This window comes from Lissotriton helveticus, chromosome 7 (genome assembly GCF_964261635.1).
Source record: "Lissotriton helveticus chromosome 7, aLisHel1.1, whole genome shotgun sequence".
Lineage (NCBI taxonomy): Eukaryota > Metazoa > Chordata > Amphibia > Caudata > Salamandridae > Lissotriton > Lissotriton helveticus.
Genome location: NC_136068.1, coordinates 1,841,963,377 through 1,841,987,390, shown reverse-complemented (window position 1 = coordinate 1,841,987,390; position 24,014 = coordinate 1,841,963,377). Strand labels below are relative to the sequence as shown.

General features: G+C 48.3%; 1 protein-coding gene across 2 annotated transcripts in view; it reads left to right on the top strand.

The window, feature by feature from the left end:
* LOC144767757 (killer cell lectin-like receptor subfamily F member 2) overlaps positions 1-24,014 on the top strand; it is a 368,343-nt gene that overhangs the window by 285,696 nt on the left and 58,633 nt on the right. The gene's annotated exons all lie outside the window — the stretch shown is intronic.

Here is a 24,014-nt window from a genome sequence, read left to right as displayed (position 1 = left end):
TTGGCTACGTATATTTTAGTCTAAATTGTAGCTTTATGTGTATCACAAACAAAAATCCTTACATCAAATTTTAACATGCCAGGACAGAAGTAGGCTTTCTCGTGCATTGAGCCTCCTCCCTTCCCAAGTACACAAGTATGGCAAAGCAGTCTCCCACTCAGTAATTTACTATGAGTACTCTTTAGGAGATGTACAAAGCTGGCTCATATAATATATCAAATAGAGGTATATTGTGTAGAGAGTCCAGATATCACATATATATGTAAATGTATACTTGTAAAGCTCACTGTTACTCCATCACGCAGTGTCCTGGTGCTGTATACCGCTAGGGAACCCGTCCTGGCTTTCCCTGTGAGATGGTCCCTCCTGGGCACCCCCAAGGTGAAGCCAGGCATCCCCGGCGCTGATAGGGCCATTGTGGAGATTAAGCAAGCTATTGCCCAGAGTTGCAGAGTGGGACCCATGGTTAGCTTAGGCACCTAGGCGAGAATTATCGAGTCCGCGGACATTGACCCAAGACCCTGCCGCGACGGGAATTGAACCCTGGTCCCGGGCCGACCTCTGCTTCAGGGTCTGCCGCTTCTAACCAGTGAGCCACACTTCTCTACACATGAGTGTATTGGGCTTGCCTGAACAATCCCAAGGTGTTCTTTTTCTGGTTGTATGGACAAGCAGCCTTAGGCTTATCCAGGAGCAGAGTTAGACGTTTGTTGCATACACACAGTCAATAAATGATTTACACACACTCAATAAGGAGATCCACCACAATATAGAAAAGCAAACACATTTTTCTATAATTTTTGACACCAAGAACTTCATTATTGGGTAAGTACTTTTTAGAATAACAGATTTTAAGAAAAGAGGTAAATACACTTGTATTATCTCTAATGTGATAATGTTATCCTGTTGGGAAAAACACATATGCAAACTAACCTGTTGTATGTCGGAACAAAGAGTTCCTCAACCCCACATACCTTAACAATTCAGTCTGTACAACGACCGCATCTTAACCACACATTACTTTACCACACATGGCTTTACCATGATTTTTCGTGATAAAGGCATGATTGGTAACGAGGCATGTGTGGCTAAGGTTACCGCCTCCTCCCCCTGTGCCCTAGAATTGACCCCGCCTTCCCGAATCCCTAAAAACTACCCCATCCCCCTCCCTGAAACGACCCCTAAACAAAAAATATCCAAACCCTCCTCCACCCCTGAAAACATCGCTGACCCCCCACACTCCTGAAAACTACCCAGAACCCCAACCACCCCTAAAAACTACCCAAACACCCACCCCTAAAAACTTCCCTAATGCCCCCCACCCCTGAAAACAACCCTGAACCCCCACCACTCCATAAAACTACCCAAACCACCCACCCCTTACAACTACCCCAAACTTCCACCCCTTAATACAACCCAAATACCTACCCCTTAAAACTACCCAAACCCCCCACCCCTAAAAACTACCCTGAACCTGTACCCCTAAAAACAAACCTGAACCCCTACCCCTGAAAACAACCCCGAACCCCTACCACCCCATAAAACTACCCCACACCCCCACCATCCCTAAAAACTATCTCTTACCCCAACCACCCTATAAAACTAGCACAAACCCTCCCCAGATCTGGCCCCAGCCTCACTTACCGTTCTGTGTCCGTTTCATGATGCTCCTCTTTCCCAGCCCATTCCGAACAGTGCATTTGCCTTAACCATGCATGTGCGTGGTTAAGTCAGAGTCGTTATTCAGGAAAGCATGGTTACCCTTGTGGGCTTCCAGAACAAGTGGCTCGGCCTCGTTGTTACAGATGTTTCCTAAACTAACCACAACAAGAGTGGGTTGTCGGTCAAAAACATCAAGCGTGAACCCAGGATTGGGTTTGGATGCTACCTACTACAGGTCACGTAAGACTCTTCAAACCAGGGAGGCCATCCTTAATGTAAGAGGATGCCTTACACATTATAGTGTCATACTTCATCCTCAAGATCTTCTCCCCACCCCAGTAGGATGGTACTACCAGGGCGGAGTGAACCTCCGCGAAGATATGGCAGAAGGAGGGAGTTCTTACATAAAACATATAAGACAAAGTCGGGATCGATTTAGATTTACAAAAAAACATCCACGTTCCTCGGTAATCACCTTTATTAGTGAGGACCCTAGGTACACTAAAAACAAATCAAGTGATGGAATCAATAGAGTATAATGACTCTAGTCCATCGTTAAAAGTACCAACATGTTTCTGCCTTCAATAACTAGCCTACTAGGTCTGGGGCATTCATCAGCGCTATGAATCCCTTTCAGGAAGACATAGTTGTCCACAGATATTCTAAATGTTGCTCTGAGAAAGAACACCTATACGTTAACCAAAGTGAGTCCTGCCTGGGATTCTAATTGCCAGATTCCGTCATTAACCCTATGTTTTAGGGGATACCAGAGAATCGGTCAATGCAGGGGTAGTGTCCTTCGTATTCACACATTCTTCAGAAGGCACACCACTCGTGACCACCTAGATCTCTCCGCTCCTTGCTCTTGTATGAAAAGAGATATATATATACAGCATGCGAGTACTTAGCAGCCACGTACAGGAACAATTTTTATTGAGTTAAGGTAAGTATGAGGAAAAGTCCAAGGCAGCACCATAAGGTCACTTCGGTGGGCTCTGGTGCATACTGGTGCAGAGGTGCTTTCGGCAGTGGGTGCCCCCATTGATTTCAATGGGATGTGGTCCTGGGGAAAAGAGGCTGCATGCAGGGACTGGGGGACCAGTCCGGTTGACCCCACGGATCTTGAAATGCTTAAAAACGTAAGGTCATCGTCGGTCCACTTCTCCTTGGGCTGTGAGGCTTGTGTGCAGTGGTGCTTTTAGGCATTGGGTTCCTGGGGTGGAAGACAATCACAGTTGAAGGGGCCTGCACAAAAAGGCTGCAAGCGGCGACTCTGAGTCCATTCTGGGCAAAACCAAGATGGAGTTCGACTCTGGAAGGTCTCAGGACCTTGTTGGCACCATTGACCCGCTCCAATTTGGGCTGGGGGGCACAGGTGAAGTGTTGATTTCTGGTGTCAGGTTTTGCGCGGTCCGGCGTCCTCTTGCTTCTACTTGGGTGCCTTCAGGCTGCAGGGAAGTTGCTCCACTCCTCCACAGGAGAGGCTGGGTGCTCCATGAAGGGCTGAGAGTTTTCCCAGGCTTTGGGAGGTAGAGCAGCTGCAGGTTGAGTCATCTTTGGCACAATTGTCGGGGATAGCAGGCAGGTGGGTAGTTATGGCGACAAGTCAGTTGCTGCTTCTCAGTTCTTGCAATTCGGGACTCTCCGGTGTGTTTCTACTTCTTAGGTCAACAGACTCTGCTTTCCTGGTGTCATGGCTCCACTAAAAACCATATTTAAGTGCGTTAAGGGGAGTGAAAGGTTGTAGCCAATGGGCTACTTACCCTTTGGGTCACTACACCCCCTATATGTCCTGTGGAAAGTGGGCATAGCCCTGTCCCAAAGTTCCTGATTCTATCATTACCAAGATCCCTGTCTTTTCCTAAAGGGGGCATATCAGGCAGCTCACCTTAGGGGTGTGACTGGCCTGTTAGTCCATCACGCATCCTTCATATCTAATTTCCCGCCTGTCCTGGTGCCAAATGGGCCTCAGGCAAGGGGTGGCTGGCAGAGCTGGTTGCGCCCAATCATTTTTTGCGCGACAATCATTTTTTACGCCCTTCCCCATGATCTCATCCTCGGATTTCCTCACTACCACATGGCAAATGTACTCCTTATTTCTTCATAGCCCTTCCCTCACATACATTTAACTTATTTTAAAGTGCTTATAAAGGCTGGCTTTGCTAATCCACTCAGCTATCCACATAATATTCAGATCTGTTCTTTGCAAGAGGGATATTAACCATCTGCGGAACTTCATGGAGAGTCAAAGCTCCCACTATACAAAACTTCAATCTCACTCTCTCTCTCACAGGAACATTAATCACAAGAGTTATCTTGATATTTCTATTGCTGCCTTAAAGCTGGACACCCAAGGAACTCTGCAGCAGGTGCTTTTAAATCTTAAGTTGTGCTAAACACAGCACCCCCTTCCATTCAGTGCCCCCACCAGGTCAGTGCCCTAAACAGCTGGCCCTAAACAGCTGGCCCTGGGTGGCCTCTCCCAAGTCTGGGGGAATCAGTGTGGGTTTATTAATAAAAGGTGTTTGATGCCAAGCACCATAGATTTCAGTGAAGCCATCATGTAGCTAGGGACGTCGTTTTTACTAGTGTTCATTTAAAATGGCTACCCTCTTCTCTTGTGACATCTAAGAGTTGACGTAGACATCACTGGGCATATTTGCTCATGCAGATATGTCCACACATGTAGTATAGTGCACCTTGCCTTATTGCTGTAAGACCTGCTGTAGGGGTGGCTTACCTACACTGCATGCAGTGTCTCCAAGCATAGCACACAGTGTGCCATGTTGTCTTTTCGCTTTTCTCTGCGCCATGGCAAGCAGCCTGCAATGGTAGTATGCATGTTGGTGAGGGGGGTCCTTAGGGTGGCAAAATACATGCTGTACCCTTTGGGGACCCTCTTTAACCTCCTTACCCTAGGTAACAGGGGTCCCACTTACTAGGGACTTACAGCGGGTGCTAAAGGTATTGCCGATTGATGGTAAGAGATCTGGCACTGGGAACCTGGCTAGCAGGACCCAGTGCAGTTCTGTCCAAATTCCATCAGATCAAAAGTGTGGGTGACCATTGATTAGGCTTGCTCGGTGTATAGTTTCCACCTAAGGTGAGGCACTAAGCACGGAGTCCAGGCAAACCTTAGTGATAGTGTTTAGGTCCCTGATAACCAAAGCTCTCAAGAGGTAGCAATGGAGTGCAGCTCAGGCTTTTTCAGAAGGGTGTAAAGAGGTCTAAACACCACAGAGTCAGCCAGCAAGCTTAACCATGAGCAAGAACCACACAAGGCGAGTATAAAAATACCTTGTATTTATTAGCACACACTAGACAATAGTTTGGTAAATTGGCTGGGTCTTAGAAGGCGGAAAAACAGAGCGCTGGATTAGAAGCCTGGACTAGGGGTGCCCTAAGGACTCGGTTATCCAGCGATCCCCGGCGTGGGATCGGCAAAAGGGAGGTATACATTTTTAAAACCTCTTTTATCTTTGTATTAACATGAGAATTTTTAAAAAAAGCTGTAAGAATTGAATTTTATATTATTTGTGGTCCTCAGTGGAGTACCAAACCAAATAAAAACTTGTAACTTGTTGCCAAAAATGGAGGTCGCTCCCCACACCGCATAGCTCCACCTGACTGCGCCTTGTGCACAACCGAGCTGCTGCGGAGTTCGAAGCCCTCCTCCACCCACAGGCTACTACCTGTGCCTCATCCCTGGTGGCCAGTGGTAGGCCCTGAGGTTTGTTTTTTCTGCCTGTATTGTTTTGTGCCTTTAATTGTACTGTTGTGCCTGTTGCCTTGTTTTGTTGCCTGCTTGCTGCCTTGCTGCTTCCTTGCCTTTGCCTGTGCTCGTTGTCCCCTCGCCAGTCCCGCTTCCCGCCGCTGCGTCCCTAGCGACCCGCCCCCCCGCTCCCATTCGTCCATTCCCCTCACCCAGCTGCTCCTCCCTCCCACCTCACCTTCTTATGGCGGCTGCTGCGCGGCAGTGAGAGCGATCCTTGACCCTGTTGTAGGGAGGTAGCTCCACCTGACGGTGCCGTGTGCACAACGCAGCTGCTGCTGTGTTCGAGGCAGGGTCGGATCGGGATCACAATTCGGCCCGGGCACTGACGAAAAAAGTGGCCCACATTCAAGAGGCGTGGCCCATATTTAAGGGGCGTGGCCCACATTCAAGGGGCGTGCCCTTTCATGAAACACCATTTGCACAGACAAGGAATGAAAGTGGGAGGATACTGTTCTTGCACAGGACACAGGGCCAAGGTGACAATGGCCTACATGCTGAGCAACTAAAAAAAATAGCAAGGCCCCTTTCTGTCACAAAATTATTCCAGCCCTCCAGCACAGGAGCACCTGAAAAGCAGCAAAGCCCCTGCTATTACTAACCTACTTAGGTCTCCCCAGACCTTCAGCTCAGGAGCACATGAACAGAGGTAAGGCCCCTGCAATTAGTAAATGAATCAGCCCTCCAGGCCTCGGGAAAATGTCCTGGCAGGGGAGCACTAAACACGGCTTTCTGGATCATCCAAGGTATCCAGGTAGCCAGGAGGGGGGCTGAGGTGAAGCTGGTGCATGGGAAGTGCCTTCCCAGTGTGTTCTGGCAGTTTGAGTGTTTAACATTTACTGTAGTATTACCCTTGTACCTGTGTATGGTACCCTTTTGTAACTTGCACATGTCACTTTTCTCTGGTATCACACTGTATGCTACCTCTCACTTTTGTTTGCTTTAGATACTTGCACAAGTGCCACCATTGCCTACGTAACGTTTGTTCTTGTGCTGGAGTGTCTGCCATTTATTGCAGTATTATACCTCTACCTGTACTTTGTACGCTTTTGTAACCTGCACACATATCACTTTTTCCTCCTATAATGTACCGATTGCTACCTCATGTATTTTGGTTGCTCACTATTGTCACTTTTGATTCATGTAACTTAACGTTTGCTTTTGTAATTTGTCCACTTGTAATTTTTCTCCTCATGTATTATTGCTGTTCCTAGTGTGAAGCGCTCTGACACCTTCGGGTAAAGTCCGCGCTATATAAAATCGCATAAATAAATAAATAAAATAAAACAATTCGAAACATCACCTGGCCCCCACAGCAAGACCCATTCTTTCTCGCCCACTATGCCCTGAATGTGAAGGGCTGTGGGCGAGGTGTTAATACTAACACCGTTTCTGGGCTGCGTGGGCCCCAGGGGGCCGAGGTGCAAATGGCTCAAAGGCCTGAGAAACACCTGGCCCCCAGGGAGGCCGATTCTTGCAATCACCCCTCCCCAGCCCAGCCTCAGCTTGATTGCTTGGCAGGGCAGGGGTGAAGGAGAGGCCACAGCTGACAATCGCTGTCCGGCCGCACAGCGAGGCTGCTTTCATTTTCTCTGTCTGTCTCCGTGCACTCTGTGGGCCGTTTTTTTTTCTCCCCTTTCCTAGTCCACTCTCTGTGGACTGGGACAGGGGAGAAAAAAACGGCCCACAGAGGGCACTGAGGCACCGGCCCTTCGACCCATGCCCGAATGCTCGCCTTGCCAATCCGCCCCTGGTTCAAGGCCCTCCTCCACCCCCAGGCTACCACTGTATTGTTTTGTGCCTTTAATTTTACTGTTGTGCCTGTTGCCTTGTTTTTGTGCCTGCTTGCTGCCTTGCCGCTTCCTTGTCTTTGTCTGTTCTTGTTGCCCCCTCGCCGGTCCCGCTTCCCGCCGCTGTGTCCCCTGCGGCCCTGCCCCCCACTCGCATTAGTCCGTTCCCCCCACCCAGCTGGTCCTCCCTCCCACCTCCCCTTCTTATGGCAGCCGCTGTGCGGCAGTGAGAGCGACCCTTGACCCTGTTGTAGGGAAGTCGCTCCCCACGCCGCGTAGCTCCACCTGACTATGCTGTGTGCACAACCCAGCTGCTGCGGAGTTCGAGGCCCTCCTCCACCCGCAGGCTACCACGTGCGCCTCATTCCCTGGTGGCCAGTGGTAGGCCCTGAGGTTTGTTTTTTCTGCCTGTATTGTTTTGTGCCTTTAATTTTACTGTTGTGCCTGTTGCCTTGTTTTGTTGCCTGCTTGCTGCCTTGCCTCTTCCTTGCCTATGTCTGTGCTTGTTGCCCCTTCGCCAGTCCTGTTTCCCACAGCTGCCTCCCCTGTGACCCCGCCCCCCGCTCCCATTCTTCCGTTCCACCCACCCAGCTGCTCCTCCCTCCCACCTCCCCTTCTTATAGCGGCCGCTGCGCGACAGTGAGGGCGATCCTTGACCCTGTTGTAGGGAGGTCGCTCCCCAGCCACCTAGCTCCACCTGACTGCGCAGTGTGCACAACCCAGCTGCTACTGAGTTCGAGGCCCTCCTCCACCCGCAGGCTACTACCTGCGCCTCATCCCTGGTGGCCAGTGGTAGGCCCTGAGGTTTGTTTTTTCTGCCTGTATTTTTTTGTGTCTTTACTGTTGTGCCTGTTGCCTTGTTGCTTTGTTGTGTTGTCTGCTTGCTGCCTTGCCGCTTCCTTGCCTTTGCCTGTGCTTGTTGCCCACTCACCAGTCCTGCTTCCCGCCGCTGCGTCCCCTGCGGCCCCGCCCCCCCACTCCCATTCGTCCATTCCCCCACCCAGCTGCTCCTTCCTCCCACCTCCCCTTCTTTCGCGCCGCTGGTGCGCCGAAGGAGTGCCTAAGGCAAGCCCTTCTGCGCCCGTCCACGCCTGGACCGCACCTAGCGCCAGAACCCCAGGACCCCGGAGATGCCACGACCCCCGACTGCACTAGGATGCCAGCACCCTCCACGCACTGAACCCCGGTCGAGAACACACCTGCTACCGGGCATCTCCGCAGCGTACCCAAGGACCCTTCACCTGCAGCAACTGCAACTTCACCAGCATCCGGCCAGCCAACCCACCCACCACGGAACCCAACTACCTCAGATGCCTCCTCAACATCCGCTCTGACCGCAAATACGCCATCGAGCTCTGGAAACTCCTAGACTCTACCTTCCCTGACGTTGCCTTACTGACAGAGACCTGGCTCAACCCTGCCTCCACACCCGACATCGCCATAGCCATCCTGGAGGGATACAATATCACGCACAGGGACTGCACCAACGGAACAGGAGGAGGAATCGCCATCGTCCACAGGAACACCCTCAGAGAATCGACCAACACCGACGACACCCTCAGCACATGCACTTCCAGATCCACACCGATCCCAACACCACCATCAGAGGAACCCTCATCTACAGACCCCCCAGACCCTGACCACAGTTCAGCGACTCCATCGCCGACTTCCTCAGCACGCACGCCCTTGCCTCCATGGACTACATCCTCCTAGGAGACCTGAACTTTCATCTCGAGAACCTCACCAACTCCACTACCCTGCTCGCCAACCTCGACTCAGACAGCTCGTGACAACACCCACCCACACCGCCGGCCACACGCTCGACCCCATCTTCACCGCAAGCCCCCATGTCTCCTTCAACCACACCACCGCACCCCACTGGACCGACCACCACTGCATCCTCTTCACCTTCAGGAAGTCCATCACGCACCACCGCACCCAACTGCTGCCTCGACGATGCTGGAGCACAGTCACCGATGACCAGCTCACTACCACCCTTGCCCAGAACCTCCTCGCCGACTCCACCGACCCCGACACCGCCGCCCGCAACCTCAGACAATGGATCGATGACTGCGCCAGCACCCTCGCCCCGCTCAAGACGCCCTCCAACAGCCACTCCAGAAAGAAAGCCACCTGGTTCACCGAAGACCTCCAGGCCTCCAAAAAAACATGCTGATGGCTGGAGAAGAACTGGCTCCGCGAATGATCACTGGACAGCTACAAAGCCCACAAGAACACCACCCGCAGACCCCATCAACTCATCAGAGCCAAGAATGCCTCATTCAAGGACCGCATAGACAACAACGCACACAATAGCAAGGAGCTCTTCAACATCGTAAAGGAACTCTCTAACCCCAGCTCCAACGCCAACGACATCCCGCCTTCGCAAGACCTATGAGACTCACTCGCTACCTTCTTCCACCGCAAGATCACCAACATCCACGACAGCTTCAACGCCACGACCGCCCCGACGACCACCGCCCCACCACCACACGCACCAACCATCTACTCTCTTGGACAAGCGTCAAGGACCCCAGCGAGATCATGAAGACCATCCACTCCGGCTCACCGCTAGACCCATGCCCCCACCACATCTTCAACAAAGCCAGAGCATCCATCGCACCCCATCTCAGCATGGCCATCAATATCTCCTTTGAGACAGCAACCTTCCCGGAAAGCTAAAAACACGTCAAGATCAACACCTTACTCAAAAAACCAAAGGCGGACCTCAAGAACTTCCGGCCTATCTCCCTGCTCCCATTTCCGGCTAAGGTCACCGATAAAATCGTGAACAAACAGCTGACCCGCTACTTCGAAGACAACAACATCCTCGACCCATTCCAGTTCGGTTTCCGCAGCAACCACAGCACCGAAACCGCCCTCATCGCGCCACAGATGACATCAGGACCCTGCTAGACAATGGAGAAACAGCAATCCTCATCCTCCTGCACCTGTCAGCCGCCTTCAACACGGTCTGCCACCGCACCCTACGCACACGCCTACACGACGTCGGAATCCAAGGGAAGGTCCTGGAATAGACCACATCCTTCCTCTCCGGCAGAACTCAGAGCGTCCGCCTCGCCCCCTTCCACTCCAATGCCACCGAGATCATCTGCGGCGTACCCCAGGGCTCGTCCCTGACGCTGTTCAATATCTACATGTCAACACGACGTCAACATCATCTCCTACGCCGTCGCCGACAACACCCAGCTGATCATCTCCCCCACCAAAGACCCTTACACAGCCAAAACTAACCACCACGAAGGGACGTAGGCCGTCGCCGACTGGATGAGGATCAGCCGACTGAAGCTGAACTCGGACAAGACGGAGTTCAACATCCTTGGGTCCACCACTTCGGCCTGGGACGACACCCACAGACCACGCACGCAACCTATGGGTCATCTTTGACTCCACCCTCACCATGACTAAGCAGTCCAACGCCGTCTCCTCCTCCTGCTTCAACACCCTCCGAATGCTATGTAGGATCTTCATGTGGATCCCCATTGAAACAAGAAGAACAGTCACCCAGGCCCTCGTCACCAGCAGGCTGGACTACGGTAACGGCCTCTACGCAGGAGCATCGGCCAAGCTCCTGAGATTGCTGCAACGCATCCAGAACGCCTCGGCACGTCTGATCCTCGACATCCCCCACCGCAGCCACATCACTCCCCACCTGAGAGACCTACACTGGCTCCCCATCAACAAGAGGATAACCTTCAACCTCCTCATTCACGCACACAAAGCCCTCCACGACACCGGCCCAACTTACCTCAACAAACTACTCAGCTTCTACACCCCACCCGCAAACTCTGCTCTGCCCTCGCCGCTGTCCCCCGCATCCGAAGAACGACAGCCGGAGGCAGATCCTTCTCCCACCTCGCCGCCAAGACCTGGAACAACCGACGGCAGACCCAAGACCTACTGGCCTTCAGAAGACTACTCAAGACCTGGCTCTTCGATCAGTAGCAGCACCTCCCCCCCTCCCAGCGCCTTGAGACCCTCACGGGTATGTAGTGCGCTTTACAAGTGTCCTGATTGATTGATTGATAAAAATTCCTGGTATTTATTAGCACACACTAGACACTAGTTTGGTAAATCTTATACAAAGAAATATCAAATACACTCAAGAAATATTTCAAAAACAGGTAAGTAGCATAGGAAAATTCACAGGTCTCTGGGAAAGGCCAAACCATATACAAAACTAGTGGAATACTAATAGGTTACCAAAACGGAACAAATACCCAAGAAGTGAGGACCCCAGGGAAGCACAAAACCTCCCAAGGTGAGTAGCCAGAGAATCCAAGCCGCCGGGGTGCAGAGTGGTTACACCGGGTCGTTTGTCCATAGGATAACACACGGATTTTTATGATTCTAGGACCCCTCCCAAAGGACCCCGAAGGAACCAGTTGAACCAAAGAACGTTGGAGAGCCACCCGACACATGGATACCAATAAGATCCCGATACCTGCATCAGGGAACCTCGGTGCATACGGTTGAAATAGTGTCAGTACCGATAGTTGACACCAATGGAGGATCGTGGAAGAACAGCAGCTACATAGTCTTGTGGACCAGGTGGTGGAACCAGGGTGTGGAATCTAGATGAGAAGAACATGGAAGCATAGGGGACAGAGGTCAAACCACCTGGAGGTGACCAGGAGGCCAGAAGCACAATATCAGCCCTTGTCGGAAGTTCTTGCTGTAGCACAGTGAGGATGAAGCAGCAGCAGTGGAGACCAGGCGAGATTGTAGAAGCCCAGGAACCATCCACGAGCTGTCCCACGCCGGTCAACGAGAGCAGGAAGGTCAGTGGCCTGTAGGACCACCGATAAGCCGTGGCAAGCGCAAACAGCAGTTTGCAGGAGAAGAGGCTTTCTTGCAGATCAGCAAGATCCGTGGGAGTAACCCAGCAGGAGTAAGTCAGTGGCGGCACTCAGCACACAGAAGAGCCAACAGGAATCAACGGGGCCCCATCGAGGACCCTCTGTCAGCAGGCACAGGGAGTCGCAGGGAAGTCTCAGTAGCACATAGGAGATGAAGGCCCATGGTGCAAGGGATGCAGGCAGGAAGACGCTCTTGGAACTGTGCAATGCTGGAGACTGGGGTTGCTTGGAACTTGAAGATCTTTATTAATGAAGAGAGCCAACATGCCCTGGCAATAGCAAACAGAAAGGCAGTTCACATCGGCTGGAGAGAGATTACAGTCACCCAAATTACAGGGAAGAGTGGTCAGGCCTCTAGAGAACCAATAAACCACCACCTGTTTTGCAGAGCCCCGCAATGTCCTTGGGGCAACAGGATAAGCAACCAGCTGTCGACCTAGAGGTGCCTGCGGATGCAGGGAAGTGACACCTTCACTTCAAGGGAGATTCCTACAGGCTTTGATGCAGTCTGAGTCCTTGGTCACTGGAAGGATGCAGGGCCTTGGAGTTGCAGAACTTGAAGAAGCACAGGGATGAAGATGCAGTAAGAATACTCCTACTGGGAGCAGTCTTGTCCTGGGTCCTGGCTTGAAGAACAGCTGAGTTCCTGTGTACACCGGCACAAGAGTCTTTAAAACGTCTTCGGACAATAGGCAGCCAGATCTGAAGTAATAGTCTAGACGAATCTAAGGACCTACCCTCAGGGGAGCCCTTAAGTAACACTAAAAAGGGGAAGGACCTCTTCTGTGGTGACCCACCTATCAGGGAGGTCAGGGATGCTACTCAGCTGGCTCAGCCAGTCAGTTGCTACCAGGGGCCAAGATTCAAGATGGCAAAATCAAGTGGCCACCTGGAGTAGCTTTCGGCAGCCCCCTAGGGAGGAGCTGGACAGGGTTTGGGACACTCTCCTGTCCTTTGTGTGGTTTCGCACCAGCATGGGAGCCAAGGGCTCCTGTACTGGGCAAAACTGGTTTATGCAAGGAGGGCTCCATATGTGCCCTCCAATGCAGTCTGGTGGCGCTTGGTAGCACCCCCACCCTACCTTAATTCTAAAGGAGAGGTGTTCATACCTCTCCTTCTCAGGTAATCCTATGTTCAGCTTCCCCTGCCGGAGTTCGGCTCATCAGCAGGCGTTCAGAACAGTGTCTGAGGTCAGCACCAGCGCGGGCTGGCAACAGACATTGTAAGGCCACACAGGAAGGTATAGGGGGTCCTCTAAGGAACCCCCACTACATGGTATCATACAACTAAGACTCGAATTGGTGTAGTTGCATGATTCCATCATGTTTACAACCAAACATGATGCGGTTCAGGGTAGCCATCATGTAGCTGGACATCTCGACATGCCAGTGTCCACAATAAACCTTGAAATGGCTGCATCACACTTACAAAGCCGGGGGAATGGAGTCTGGAGGTTTTTAGGGGTTCCGCTGCTCATAGCAGCCCTGCAGACACAGTTTGCATGAGCTCCCATGGGTGGCATAATACATGCTACAGCCCATAGGATACTCTTGGTGTACCTATGCCCTGGGTACCTTATTACCATATACTAGGGACTTACAGTGGTAACCCGGTAAGCCAGCCTGTGGACAGCACATTCACTGGGGTCCTGGATAGCAGAATCCCAGTGAACTACAGTCAAAACACACTGACACCAGGCACAAGGGTATCTTTACCAGAAAGTCCCACCTTCCTAAAACCATGTCAAAAAAGGGGTACTTTTCTATGCAATCTCTCCCTAAACGAAAGAGACTGAGACTAATCTTTCCCAAGAGAGTCTTCATCATCTCAGTGGAAAAACCTGGAAAGGCCATCTGCATTGGCCTGGTCAGTTCCAGGTCTGTGCTCCTTTGAAAAGTCCATGCCCTGTAGGGAGATAGAGCACCTCAACAGTTTTGGGGTTTTACTTTTCATTTGCACCAGCCATCTAGGAGGCCTGTGGTCAGTTGGAACAAGGAAGTGAGAACCAAACCAGTATCGTCTCAACTTCTTCAAGGACCAAACCACAGCAATTGATTCTCTCTCATTGGCACTCTAAGCTGATCTCTGGGGAGTAAACTCCTGCTAATGACTGCAACAGGCTGGTCATGGCCATCATCATTGGTCTGGGATAGGACAACTCCTTTTCCATGTTAAAAGGCATCGGTCTGTACTTTGAACTGCTTGGAATAATCTGGAGCTTTACAAGGATGCTGAGCACATTGTTTCCTCCAGAGTTGCAAAAGCCGTTTGACAGCTCACTGTACAGTTTACCTTCTTTACCATTTTGTTGGAGGACAATTCTGTGAGGGGGGGTCACAATGGTACCATACCCCTTCACAATAACCTGTAGTACCCAGTTAAGTCAAGGAATGTTCTGATATGAATCTGGGTGGTCGTAGCTACCCAGCCCACAATTGTCTGTAGTTTGGGCTGTAGGGGGTTAAACATGGCCTTCACCTACAAGGTGGGCCAAGTATACAACAGAGCCCTGCCTTATCTCCCACTTGCTTGCTTTGATAATGAACTCTGCAAAGCCTCAATGCACTTTCTAGGTGGATCATGTGATCATGCCAAATGGAGCTATAGACAGCAATATCATCAAGATGTGCTGCACTAAAAGACTCCAAATCAGCAAAGATTTTGTTCACCAACCTTTGGAAGGTCGCAGGGGCATTCTTAAGTCCAAATGGCATTACTGTAAATTGGTATTGTCCATCTGGGGCCAAGAACGCTAATTTTATTTTTGCTTGAGAGGTCAGACCAATCTGCCAGTCCCTCTGTTGTTAATTCAAACATACTGAGAAACGTTGCTACCCCTAACCTGTCAATAAGTTTGTCTGCACTTGAGGTGGGTGTGCTTCTTTGAAACACAAAACCTCAGCCCTGGTTTGCCACCCTTGGAAGGAGGTTTGGGGAATAAGACTACTGGGCTGGCTCAGGAACCTTCAGAGGGCTCAAAAAACCCTAACTCCTGCATCATGCTGACTTCGGCCCTGATGCTTTCCTTCACTTGTCCAAACTGTATATTTAACTTTTGACAGGCATACTATCACCAGTGTCCACACCATGGGTATACCAGTTAGTTTGACATGGGGTAATGGAATACTACTCCAGGACTTTCCTGCAGTCGGCTTGCTGCTGGGCAGAGAGGGTGTCTGAAAAGACTGCTCCATCAACTGACCTATCTTTAGGACTGTAGAAGAGGAGGTCAGGGAGAGGTTCAATCTCTTCTTTGTGATCCTCATTAATGACCATAAGCATGGCCACATCAGCCCTGTCATGGAAAAGTTGTAGGTGGTTCATATAGATGACCCCGTGAGGATTCCTGCTGGTGGAAAGGTTAACCGGTTAGGTGACCTCACCTTTCCTTTCAAGGATAGGGGTAAGAGCCACTCAATTTGTCCTGGAGTACCATGAGAGCCACAGGCTGTAGTATCCACACCTTCTGCCCTGGTTGGAACTCCACCAGTGCAGCATTTTGGTCAAACCAGAGCTTCTAGAGTTCTTGGCTGGCCTCAAGGTTTTTGGATGCTTTCTCAGTGTACTCATCTATCATTGAACAAACACCAAGTACATAGTCTGCAATGTCTTGTTTACGCTCTTTGTGAGGCCTCTCCTAGCCTTCCTTCACAAGACACAATGACCCCCTCACAGAATTACCAAACAGAAGTTCAAAGGGACTGAACCTATTCCCTTCGTAGGTACTTTTCTTTAAGCAAAAAGCAGGCAGGGCAAAAAGACATCCCATCTCCTTCTGAGTTTCATGATGATGAATTTCATGGTTTTGTTGAATCTTCCTACCAAACTATATTTTGTGGATGATATGGGGTAGCAAACTTGTAAGTCACATCACATTCATTCTACATGTCCTTTAGGTAGGCTGACATGAAGTTACTACCTCTGTCAGACACCATCTCCTTAGAGAAACCCACTCTTGTAAAAATAATTAAGAAGTCTCTGGTAACTGCAAGAGCAGTGAACGTTTTGAAGGGAATCGCTTCAGGGTACCTGGTGACATGATCCACTACCACCAGTATGAATCTGTTCCCTGATGCTATTGGATGATCTATGGGCAAACAAAGTCAATCCCTACCCTTTCAAATGGAACCCCACATAATGGAAGTGGAATTATGGGGGCCTTTGGGTGGTTACCTGTCTTGCAACTAGGTTGACAGGTAACACAGGAGTTAAAAAACTCCTTCACCTTCTGGGAGATAAACTTCCAGTAGTGTTACAGGGATTCTGCTCAGGAACAGAACTATGCTAGGGAACCATAGAACCCTGGCATGTAGGGACTGAGTCATCATACCACTGCAGTATCCATGTGCCCGAGTCCCTATAGCTATAGTGCTTCACTTTCCCTTCTAACCTTAGCAGAGAAACAAGTGAATTTGCACCCCGGAACATAAAACTCTCGACAATTTCAGGGATCGCAGTAGCAGGACACACCCTTTTGCTTTCTCACTCGTACTTGTCCACAGTAAGATAGATGAGACACACAAAGGAAGTTTAGAATATTTATTTACACTGTCTTGCTCTGAAACGCAGTATATGTGCCACAATTTGAAAAGAAACGCATACTAAAAATACTGCAATCATGGTCAATAAACCGTACACCATGAAAAGCCCTGTAATATTACAAGGCAGAGTTGTCTAACCCCGCCTACCCTTCTACTGAAGAAAAATTATTATATATCAAAGATCCATTGGATAATTAGTGAACTCCGTACCTTAGCATACATAGATGAATACTCTTCATCTCAATTAGCCAGTACCCTTGTCTCTGAATTCTCGCTCCACGTGTGTTTTTTGGACCTCTGTACTCATCTATATCACAAGACCTGAGCTCTCATAAATAGCTGCATTCCTGTGTTATGTCTAGGTGTTAGTGCCTGACCGGAGAAAAAAAACAATGGACATTGTTGTTTGAGCTCGTCTGTGGTGTGGAAAAGAATAGAACATGAAAACATATGCAGTTTCTGTGTGAAAAAACAATGTGGCACAAAGCAAGCGTGTTTATATAGCGACATGTCCAAAGGAAAATGTGGCCTACAGCATACATAATTAGGCCAACCTAAGAAAAACTATAATGGACTATGCAGTAAACACACAACATTGGAAGTGTGTGGCTAACCTACTCCAAGTTGTGGTCTAGTCAAGATGCCCAACTAAGGGGATGTTATGAGCCAAACAAAGTAAGAATGATCTATATTGCCGAGGGACTAGTGCTCTCCTAGTGGCACCATGCTTGGGATCTCTGGCCTCAGTGTAGAGGAGTCCGTTCTCCCAATAGGTTCTGTGGGAGCCACTGACATCTCCATTTTCCTGGTCTGCACCTTGCTGTCTCAGTCTCTCAAGAGTGGGACAGGTTCTCTGTCTAGAGGGTCCCCCTAGGCCTAGGAGCTCTGACGTGGGACCTAGACCTCAATTCCTGGGACCTAGTTCCCTCTGGGTAGACACATCTTCTCCATAAGGAGAGGGGACCTGAGCTTGTGTCTGATTTGAAGTTGGTTTCCCAGACTTCTTGTCTTTTCTCTTGGAGGATCGGGCCCTAATTCCAGGTTCCAACTCTTCTTTTTCACCCTAGTCTCTGAACTGTTCTCTTGTTTTTAGGCACACCCATTCAAGTATACCCAGCATGGCTGCATGGGTTTTTCTTATGACCTCAGCCCAGACTGTGGACTCCATATCACTTCCTAACAGACAGGCTACAGGAATTGCAGAGGATACTACCACCTTCTTTTGACCAGTAACTCCTCCCCACTCTAAAGGACACCGTTGCCATGGGATGGACCTTAGTTTGATTGTCGGCATTGAGGACTATGAAGGGTTCACCTGTCAGATGTGTTTCTGAGGATAAGAGTTTTTCAGTCTTCTTAGAGACACTTTCACCTGTATCCCTCAGTGTTTCAACTCTAACCCCATTAATATGTGGCTGGTATCCGTATTTCTCCAGGTTACTGGGCTAGACACCCAGAGCAGCTACATTCACCCCACCCTCTGAGACTAAAGTTGCTTCAGTATGCACTCTGACCTGGTCAGGGTACACCAAGGATCCCATCGGGAGACATACCACTGCATTAGGGACTGCAGGTGCACTGGGTTAAGCCTTTTTGGGGAAAATCAGGTTTCAGGTTCGGCAAACTATTGGCTTGGCAAATAGAGTACCAAGCCTTCTTGGGATCGCAGTTTTTACCCTGGTATCCACCCTTGGTATGTGTATTATCTTGTGACTCTCCTGACAAAGGTTTTTGGGGGTATTTAGAAGATTCTTTGTTTTTGTCATAAGACTGCTCACCATTTTTCCCTTGGGGTAGCTTAGCAACTACCATGAGTTGTCTTGGTTACCCTAGGGTCTCAAAGGGCAGCCTTTCTTTCTAATTCTTGTGGAGAGGCTGGACCTAGGTCTACCAAGAACTACATTTTTGGGAAACATAGTGACTTAACAGATGCTTTTTCATAATAAAATTATAAAGCCCATCATAGTTTTGCATCTTTAACCAAGCCCCTATGTTGGGTCAACTTAAGCGTATTGTAGGGAGCCAGGTTGAGCCCCTGGCTAGTACCCTGTGCCTCAGACATGTTTTAAAACAGTTGGGACTTTATTAAAAAAAGAAAAGATTAAAATCTAACAAACTTTTTAAAAGCCTAACTACTAGTATGTTTTAAGATTCTAAACAGTTTGGACTGGGGAACTTAACACAACCCCTAACAGTTATTTTAAACAATTTAGAAATACATTTGGTAAAAAGAAATGTTTTTAACTAAAGACATTTTGGATTCCTTAGTCTAATCACCTGTTAACTGATTGGTACAAATGTCAAATCTTGTATCCAACTGCTGCACCACCAATGTAGGAAGCTGTCTCTTTCGAAAAGAGGTACATTGTGTACAGAGTCCAGGTATCCCTTATGAGTGGAAATGACTTGCTTTAACAATCCTAAGGTGCTCTTTTTCTGGTAGTGAGGCTGAGCAGACTTAGGCTTATCAAAGAGGAGTTTTAGAGATGTGTTGCTTGCACACTGTCAATAAATAATACACACACACTCAATAAGGAGATCTACACCAATAGAGAAAAATAACTCATATTTTAATATCATTTTTGACACCTATAACTTTGTTATTGGGTAAGTAATTTTTAAAATAGCAGTTTTGAAGAAAACAGGTAAATACATTGTGAAGGCAAACATCCATTGGGAAGATGCAGTCGAATTTCCAAGATTAATCACAATTTTTAACATATTCCCTTGACTAGTCTTAGAAACAGCTTGATGGCTGCAGGCCAGCATGCTTTCTAAAAAGTAAACTGGACCTGATTGTGAAACAGGAGAAGAAACCACGGAGAAATCACAGAAAATAAAAGATGATTGTCTCCATAGATTTTCCAGAGGACCCCAAACTAATCAATTACTTATAGACCTTTAATGTATAAAGTTTTGTGAGAAAAAGAAAAGAAAAGGAAGCTTAACATATCCTCTGGTCCGTTCAATTGAATTCTGTTTGTTTCGTCAGTTGCCAATAGTTGTGCTTAATCAGAGTCAATGCTCTTTACTAGTTTTATTATCTGATTTATTATTATTTTATTTTAATGTTTTATAGAGCGCAAACTTGACCCGTTAGGGTATCAGAGCGCTTGACACGGTTTACAGAGGTAAACAAACAAACAGTCTCAAGTACAGAAATATACAAAGGTTGGCGCGGGGTAGGGGTGCTGAGAGCACAGAGACAAAAGGAGATACAAATGTATGGTTATGGTTATAATTAGTATCAGTATCAATAGAAGCCCCACATTTTCTTGGCTTGGTGAGTTGGTGATCTGAGGAAGAAGAAATAGATTTACATTTGTCAGGCACACTGTGGTGGAAGAGATAAGGCCTTAGACCAGGAATTACCCATGAGGAAAGTTTTGGCCTCCTTCTTTAAACATGGTAGAGAAGGGATTTTTCTGATGTCAAGTGCGAGTTGTTTGCTCAGGCCCAGTTTGTGTTGTCTGTGTGCTGCAGCAGCTGCCTTTTTTTTCATACTGTACATGCATAAACTGGTTTGCATGATGCTCAGTTCCTAATCATTTCAGCCTCCGGTGGTAACCTGTTTAGAGATAGCCTATGAGCAAAAAGGCCGTTTAACATACAGTGCAGTAACTGTGTATTTGCAGAGACTGTTACATGCTCTCTCTGACCCCACACTGTTGCTAGCGCCAGCTCAATTCGCAGTGCTCATCTTCTGTGACGTCTTAAGCAACTGGCACCCAAGAGGAGTGTCATCACTTCCATGTGCCATTGACATTTATTGCATTTTTATGCTGGAAAAAAAATCCAAAATCCTCTTGTCAATTGCTCGAAGGCACTTGAAGTCTTCAGATTAACGCCACTGGTGCTGATGTGTTGGGCTGCAGCGCGTAACTGAGCAATGATCGTGATCATTTAAGGTGTATATTTGGGCTGACAGGCGTCCTAAGTATTTAAAGAGCTGAAGCACTGATATAACAGAACACAATAACATCAATAAAAACAAAATAACATCAATAAAACCAAAATAACGCATCTTAACAGGACACAATGCAAAAAAAAAATCGCAACATAACGCATACTATCAAGTACAGTGCAACATAGCAATAATATAGCACAAATAAACTAAATTTAAACAACTGAACACATCAAAAGCAATAGAACAAATAAGCATAAATAGTCTTGCCACATATTACCATCTACACAAACCTGCTTTCATGATGTGGTGGTAAAAGACACTTACACCTAGTAGGGCCTTACCACCAAGTCTATGAAATAGCGTGAGTCAAAATGTTTAGTGATGCGGTGAAATGCAAGCTGTGAGGCCCAGCAGCAGCAAGTGACTGAAACGAAACACTATTTTAATGTACACAATTTGCATCCCAAAATAACCGCCGTCCTTCTGCTGCACCTGAACTGTCAGATCAGCGGGTGCCAGACATAGGTGGGCCTCTGATCAGCAATATTAACATTAATTAGAAAGTACCAACGTTTTTCCGGAGTTTTCAGTCTGCTGCAAAAGGCGTTCTGTGTAATAAGGACCGGATTGCTTGGTGACTTAATCCATCACAAAACGACTGGAAAGGCAGACATTTGTTTGACTTTTGGGCCAGGACTAAGCTGCAGTGATTGCCTCTAATTGAAAGAGTGCGCCCTGTCCTGGCGGCGAACACCACCACGAAGAGCAATCACTGCCCTCGGGAGCGCTCGCGCCGAGTTACAAAGCCGGGGAGCTTCCATGATGAAAACACTCTAGAGTCTGACATACGGTTTACATTTCAGGGCCTTAGATGTGGGCCGAAAGGCTGCACTCGTGCCTCGGGCATGGGGAGGCCACGCGCCCTGTTAACGATTATCCTTTAATGTCGCCGACATCGTTGCCTCATTACGGTACCTGGGCAGCTCTCTCGCACACATGGCTCCTGTTAGCTGTAATGCTTCATTAACCCGCTGCTTATCTTCGACTGCTGTGCCCTGAGTGAGAGGCACTCTCCAGCTAATCGGATCTGTGTGTTGTTTCGAAGCCATTCTTTATTATATTTTGAGAGACAAGGAAATGGCCAACTGGGCGCAGCAGCATATATATCCAACCCACAAACAATCACGGGCACATCCAAGGCGGCAACAGTACAGAAAACAATCCTAACAAGCATTGGCTGCGTGACCCGCCGGGAGTTGTGTGCGTGCGCAAAAATTCAATGTAAAAAAAACACGAGTGGTGACGCGATTGGTGCACGTGTGCAAGCGCAATGGGAAAAAGTGGTGTGCACGTCCCACGCGCCTGTGCGCGTAATAGCAATCTGGTGGCCGGCCTGGGTAGCAATTTTCAACCACCTACTAAATTTCTCGCCAGACAGCGCATGCGCTCGCTCTAGTGAGACCTAAAAAGGGGCACTTTCCAACAAAGGATAAGAAGTGACTCTGGGTATCATTACTCTGTATCAGCCTCAGAGGAGAACTCAAACAATCCCCATTCAGAAAGACAAAAAGGGCAAGTCGAAAAGGAGCTGGAGAGACTTTGTCAGACCAAATTCATCCCACCCTTTGAGTGGTGATGAGAGTTGTTCAGGGGTCTGCCAAGATAGCACACGCACACATAGTATCCCTCTTCACGTGGGTGACTAAAGAACTCGATTGGGGAACTCAAGACCACCTCATCAAAAAAGGAGTCCAGAGGGAAAGAGAATACGGGTTACCCTCTACTCTCAAGTCAACAATACAAAAAAAACCATTATCTTAAGGCAACAATATTTTCACATAAGAGTCAGATAGTCGCTTTGGTTATATACTCTGCGAAGTATACATATTACATTCCTATCAAGTCACAACAAACCATCTTCTATTTTCGTGGTTTATTTGCAACGCTCTCTTGCCTTTTATTTAAAACAATTGCCCTTAATCCACTGACAGTCCACCAAAAGAAACGGCGATGCCTGAATTACAATACTTTACAATTTATCCAGTGCATCAAAAAACTGCTTGATAAGCAAAATTCCCACTTAATCGTGAAAAAAGTGTGGGGCGACAAAGTAACCCCTCACGGGCGAACAACCCAAGGGGTAACTGGCAGGTACTCACCAGATAAGCCCACTTTTCTCATCATGGGCGGTTACTTTGTCTTAAAGAAAAAGAAGAGAGTGTCCAAACAAAATATGTGAAAATGAATCATGTTGCCTTAAGGGAACGGGATTTTTTGTATTGTGAACTCTAGACCACCACCAATGGTAAAGCTATCATGGTGTCTTCAGGGAGAGTCAGTGGTAGGCTAAACAGGGTTATATTGCAGTTAACAAGAAGAAGGTGCAAGTGGTGGTCGGATGCATGCATGAAGTCACTTCATATATATCCGAAATGGACAAAGAGCAGGAGCATTTTCCAAAAGACTTAAGACCTGGTCCCCTGCATCTCTACTAAACATTATCAGATGTGATAAACTCCTGCCCCTTTGTTAATTTTTGCAAGGGCAAATTGGCCATTTTTTAAAAGGGGAAATTGGTATTCAATGTTCATGCGGGTTCAATGTGGGAAGTATCAAAACCTGCATGTCATTCCCCCGAACATTGGAGTAGGTTCCATTTTTCAAACCCGGGTGTTGAATTTTATTGCGTGCAAGAAAGTGTACCCTACTGCTAAGCCAATGAAAAGAAGAGCCTTAGTGCACTGTGGATTCCAGATGGTGAGTAACTGAAGGAGTTAAAGCAGATATTCCAGGACTATGAGGTGCCTGAAGTGGGCTTGCCAGATGCAGTTGGTGTAGTGAGAATGACAAGGTTTCCCATGTGAGGTGTGGCTGATGCCTGGCTGAATGTTCGAGAATTGAGGGCACTATTCTCCTCAGTAATGTGATAGAACACACCCAAAGTTCGTAACAGCTGAGGGAGGCCATTACGAAAATTGTTTTCATTTTGTGTTGGCAGGATGTTACTCAGTAAAGGGTACCAGGAAAGGCATGACCTTCAGTTGATTGGTCAGCATGTAAGAGTGTGGGCAATGTGGCATCTGGGTGGTTGGCTGCAGGTGCTGAGACTTACGGTCTTTCAATATTGTTTCCCTTGATTGCGAGTGTGAGGTTTGCTCTAGTCCTGAGGCGGAAAGCCGGGACTCTGTTTAATTCCTTTTTAGAAAATATTAATTCTTTTTAAATATTGGCGGTGATTTGTGTTTAAGAACCTATTTGCACACACCGGGGCTCGAACTCCAAGAAATCGAGCCTCCGGTCCCGCCCTTTCCAATCAGGCAGACGAGCTGGGCGAGCAGCCGAGTGCTCCGCCCCGCCCACCACAGCCTCCATAAAAACACCAGCTCTTGACAAACCCCGCTGATTGCGAGTGTGAGGTTTGCTCTAGTCCTGAGGCGGAAAGCCGGGACTCTGTTTAATTCC